Raw genomic sequence first — 5,812 nt, 5'->3', positions numbered from 1 at the left:
AAGTCTAAACAAAAAAAATAATAATATCAGAAGAAGCATATTTTGAATCTCTATGCTAAAAATTTATGTAATTGAGGAGAGAGATATTCAACGACATACAACCTCAGTAATTGTCTCCTCATCCACAGAACAAAATCTTTCTTTTGGTTCTAATGAGCTAGAACTAATAATACTAGACTTTCTGAAAGTGAATGCAGGTTGCTTAGGAGAAGGAAGACTAATTTCGCTATTTAACATTAGAGCGACGGTGACATGGTCGGTCTTTCCATTATATCTTCTTGCACGCATAAGAGCCCAATTTGGATGCATCTCAATACTTCATCAGGAGAACAAGAATGCTTTAGTGATGAATCAACCATCTCCCATGCTCTCTCTTCTCTCCATAAATGCCATATCTATAACATCTCATCGTTAGATGAACCCATAAACAAATTATTACAATTCGGAAAATAATTAGTTACTATAAGTATCTTCAAGGGTAAAATATTTTTATGCTCCTTTGAATTTTACAAGGATTTCTTTATTGTGGTCATAAAAATTCAACTTTTCATAATTTGATCACTAGTTTTATTTATTTATTTTTCTTTCAACTAGTGCATGCTGACTTGACAGTGGTGATTTTGGTAAGAATTTCATTGGACATCTAAGATGATATACAAGTCAAGATAGATACTAAAAATGAGGTCTAGATCAAAAATCAAATTGAAGAAGCCTTACAAAACCAGCCTCAAATTGAATGCCATGTCAGATTTCTGGTGGTTTCCCACTGAAGTCAGGAAACTAATTGCAACAAAATCGAATTTTAGTTACAAAATTGCAACAAGTTCTAGTTTTATGACCACAAAGAAAATCAATGTAAAATTCAATGATGATTAATATAATTTACCCATATCTTTTTAACTTACTTTTCCTATCATGCTTGGGTAAAAATCCTCTTGATAAAAGCTATTGTTCCTTTTCCCTGTAATAATCTCTAATAATATGATGCCAAAACTAAAGACATCAGATTTCGTTGAAAACTTTCCAAATACCACATAATGCGGAGACATGTACCTTGCACATGAAAAAGCAGATAGAAAAAAAAATAGTTATAATGCTCCTTTCAAATTAATGTAAGATACAAAGGTATTCTTAGCGGTGGTTACGTGTGTCTAGGCTTTGAGTGTGTAGGTATACTTACAATGTTCCAACTATTCTGTTTGTCTTCTCATGAGTTTGGTCGCCTTTGAAGATTCTAGCTAGGCCAAAATCTGAAATTTTTGGATTCATTTCTTCATCCAATAGGATATTGCTAGTTTTTAGATCTCTATGGATAATTCTCAACCTAGAATCTTGGTGAATATATAAGATTCCACGAGCAATCCCAACGATAATATCAAAGCGTTTTCTCCAATCCAAGATTGACCTTCTTGTTTCATCTAACAAATGATTTCCAATTGAATCAGTGCCAATTTATGCATTCAATGTCCATCACTCATATTGTTGAACCAAATGGAATTAGACAACTTGTGGAATACAATGCTAAATAAAGTAGAATATACACAGGACTTACTGAAAAGAAAGGAGTCCAAGCTTTTGTTTGGCATGTATTCATAAACTAGCATCGGTTCCTCTCCCTGGATACAACATCCTAGGAGTTTCACCAAATTCTGATGTTGAAGTTTTGCAATCAATAAAACTTCATTTTTAAATTCATCTATTCCTTGCCCTGAATCTTTTGAAAGTCTTTTCACAGCAACTTCCTTTCCATTAGACAATTTACCCTACAGTCATGTTTTCACATTTAGAATCTCACAACAACTAGAGACGAAGACAAGCACATGTACATAGTTTTAGACATTTGCACATAAGTTATATATATGCACCTTATAAACCACACCAAAACCACCTTGCCCTAGTTTGTTAGCTGGAGAGAAACTGTTAGTTGCAGCAAGTATAGTGCTCAGATTGAAAAAAGCAATCTCTGGATGACTCATGCTACCTTCGACTTGATTTTCCACTGTGCCAATTGTATCAAGCCACCTTTTGTTCCATTTGTTCCTCACTGCCATCAAAATGATGAAACCAGAATGCTTAATGCTTACTCAAATCAAAGGTATGAATATACATAGATAGGCACAAAACATCATACAAAATCTTGTTTCTTACCCCTTTTCTTCTTCTTCTTGAGCCACAAATATGTAAACAAGATGATGACAAACCAAGCTGAAACAACAGATATTACTAAAATGGCTAACATATCCTTCCTTTTAAGAAAACCATTCCATTTTTCGGCAATTTCAGCTGTGTGAGTAGGGAAAAGAATTTATCATTGTTCCATCAAAGAGGAAAAGAAAGGAAGTTAAAGGTAAGGTATAATGATAGAACATAAGCACAAACAATTCATGCAACGCTGATTATCCAATTTGTCACCTGATTATACACATTGGTTTTGTTCAAAATTTGTCGAAGGCAAAAATACATTACCTAATTCGACTGCATCAACACGAACATAAATATCATTTCCCTCTTCCCTATCGTGTGCAGTGTCCATCAATTTGCCATACCATGTCAAACAGCCAGTCTCCTTCCCAGCAATATCTATGCTTGCATATGCAGAGCATGAACAATTCCTCCTGCAATTCCTTTCACAGTCCCTTGGACTCATATTCATGCTTACCCAAACTGCTGCTGAAGTGTCAGGTACTTTAACATTTGCCACTTTCACAAATCCTTCCCCATGGCCACATAATGAGGTAGACTCTAGCCGCTTCCTGACACACCACTTTGATGCATCTTTTAGAATATGCCAGTCCCTTGGGGACTTGGGTTCATACCCCGGTAAACAATCACATTCAAATCTTCGACTAAGAAATTCAGGATCACATATTCCATAGGTACCACAATGCCCATATGGATCACATGGAGATCTTGGCGTCGACTGGAATTCATTCCATTTGCCATCTTTTTCTTGCCAAATTATTTTCTTGAGAAGTCCTGAATAGTCCAACATTAACCTTAGGATAGCGGAAGCATCAGAAACAGAGTATGCCGCATATGTCTCATTTTGATTGTTGACAAAACTAGCATTGAATATATATGCATAATATTTCCAGGGCCAAGGAAAGCCTCGCCAAATATATTTTGTACCCCAGTAGATAAAGACCTGTGGTGATCCTTTTGGGTTGATCTGAAGTGAGAAGTTTCCAGTTCAGGGGTCAGCTGCTGATCTCCAAGATATCAGGAACCGGTTCATGCCTGTCCTTCGGTCCAACCCAAGTTTCATTCCTGGCAGCATAGTATCCGTAGGATGATCAAAGCTTTCCCACACAGTACTTTTACTTCTATCGTCGAACAAAACCAAATTTCCTGTATCCAAGAGCTGAGCTACAACACAAGTATCTGTAGCCTCCACTGAGACATTTGTAGACCATACAGGAACCTTCAAGTTATGGTAGCTATGGAGAACGAGATTTCCATATTGGTCAATTGATAGAACTCCCGAGGAACCATTGATTGGATCATCCCTATTTGCTACCCACACTACAGTTTGCTCTCGGACTTTACGGAACCAGATTCCAAGATATCTAAACCTGGAACTTCCGGGGCTAAAGAATCCTAATGCAAAATTATTTTCTCTAGAGATCAGAAAGTCACCATCATGAATGGTTTGGTTTATAGTTATGGTGTCTTTGGAAGAAGAAAATGCGAAATGGAGGACTAGAAGAGAAGAATGCAGGAACAACTTTCGAAAATCCATTCTGGTTTTGTAATCTTCATTGAAGTGAAACTTATGTGGGATTTGGTCATATTTTTAACCTAGAAAAGAGCTAAGACTTTTGACAAGTAAACTATATTTCTTGTCTTCTTCACCAACGAACATTGACAATAGTAGCCTACTTTTGAACACTGCAGACTGAAGAAACGTGTCCATTGAACCAAATGCACTAACGTGGAGGAAAATGAGCTTGCAAGCCAAAAACAACGGAGGAAGAGAATGGACGAGGTCCATTAAACCCTACAGCAGAATCCCTACTCATTGTGACATTTTACCGAATATTTGGACTGCGTTCCATGAAACCCAACGAAGCAAACGCAGTGAGAGGAGCTCCCTCTCCTCTTCCATATTTTATTTAAAAGAGGTGGAATTTCCAATTCCACTAAGCCAGCCAATATTACCAAACTAATATACACTTATAAAAATAAGGTTATGTCACTTTTCCTATAAAATAAGAAATACGAAATCTGTTTAATTTTATATTTTTTAATTAATAATTTATATAAAAATAATTTTATTAATAATTTTTCAGAAAATTAAAACTTTATAAAATATTTGAATTTTATTTATTTTAAAAAATAATATATAAAAATTTTATTTATTTAAAAAATAGTATATATAAAAAATAATATTAGATTGTATTCTACTTAGATAAATTAAAAAGAAAGGAGGAGAAATTTTCCAAGAAAAGATTATCTGTGCTGAGGCTCTTGTATTACGGTGGATTTCACTTTTTGTCTCATTACTATGAACGCATGTACATGGAATAATTTCTCCTCATATTAGATTATTAAAAAAATAATTAAATATATGTTACCTAAATACAAATTAATTAAATATAAAGCTTATTAATATAAATAAATATGTTTGATTAATTAATTTTTAATTTTTAAAATCAATATTTTAATATTTATTAGACTTTTTTTTGAAACAATATTTATTAGATTATATATGCATATATTTCAATTATCTTTCTAAGTTTTATATAAAAAATATTTAAATTTTAAATATTATTATTAAGTATATTTATATAAAAATATAATATTAAACCAATAAAATTCTAACCGGATGAACTTATCACTCAAGTTATAAATTTTCTAGTCATTTCTTTGAATAATAATTCTCTTGTCATTTTTATTGAATAATTATATATATATATATATATATATATATATATATATATATATATATATATATATATATATATATATATGATGTTACATTATAAAAGGAAATAATAATTTTTTTCATAATATTTGAAGGGTTAAAAAAAATTAAAATACAAAAAATTTGGATTCATTGTTAAAAAAATTTATCAATATGTTATGAAACTAAAATAATTTGTTAAAATAGAGTATATTAGAAAACGTCAATTAAATTAGTATTTTGGGTAAATTATGATTTAGTTTCTAAGGTTCGAAAAAATTTATAACTTAATTTTTATATTTTTAAAAATAAGTAATTTAGTGCTGAAATTTGACAAAACCTACAATTTAGTTCTTATTGCTATAATCCCATTAAATTACTGTTAATTTAACAAAAATAACAAAAATACCCTTATTTTTATTTTTAATCTTAAAATAATTTAATTCCTAAATTTTTTTTAATAATTTAGTCTTTTAAATTTTTTTTATTGATAATTTAGTCCTTGTATTTTTAAAATGTGAGTCCCATAAAATTAAAAAATTTTAAGTTTAAATTATTAAAATATGAATTAATTACTTTAAGGAACTTAAAATTTTGATTAATTACAAAATTATCCACATATTTTACAAATATCCTTAAATATTATAACTATTTATAAATAAGCCCTTATAATTTGTAAAATTCTATTTATGTAATTATTATTTTAATATATATCAATTTATAGTATTTTTATATATTATATTATATTTTTTTACATAAAAAAAGAAAAAAATATGCATATGGACAAAAATTGCCATGAAAGTAAAATTTTAAAAATTAAATTATTTTCAAATTATAAATAGAGTTAAAAACATGTTGATTTTTTGTTAAATTTAATGAGAAATTAACTGTAATTCTAATGATAGGAAT

At 30.5% G+C, this 5,812-nt stretch overlaps 1 pseudogene; it reads right to left on the bottom strand.

Moving 5' to 3' along the window:
• Positions 1 to 236: 236 nt before the first annotated feature.
• Positions 237 to 4,152, bottom strand: LOC131176470 (G-type lectin S-receptor-like serine/threonine-protein kinase At1g11410; annotated as a pseudogene).
• Positions 4,153 to 5,812: the final 1,660 nt, after the last annotated feature.

Source organism: Hevea brasiliensis, unplaced genomic scaffold (genome assembly GCF_030052815.1).
Source record: "Hevea brasiliensis isolate MT/VB/25A 57/8 unplaced genomic scaffold, ASM3005281v1 Scaf121, whole genome shotgun sequence".
Taxonomy (NCBI): domain Eukaryota; kingdom Viridiplantae; phylum Streptophyta; class Magnoliopsida; order Malpighiales; family Euphorbiaceae; genus Hevea; species Hevea brasiliensis.
This window is presented reverse-complemented; position numbering and strand designations above follow the sequence as displayed.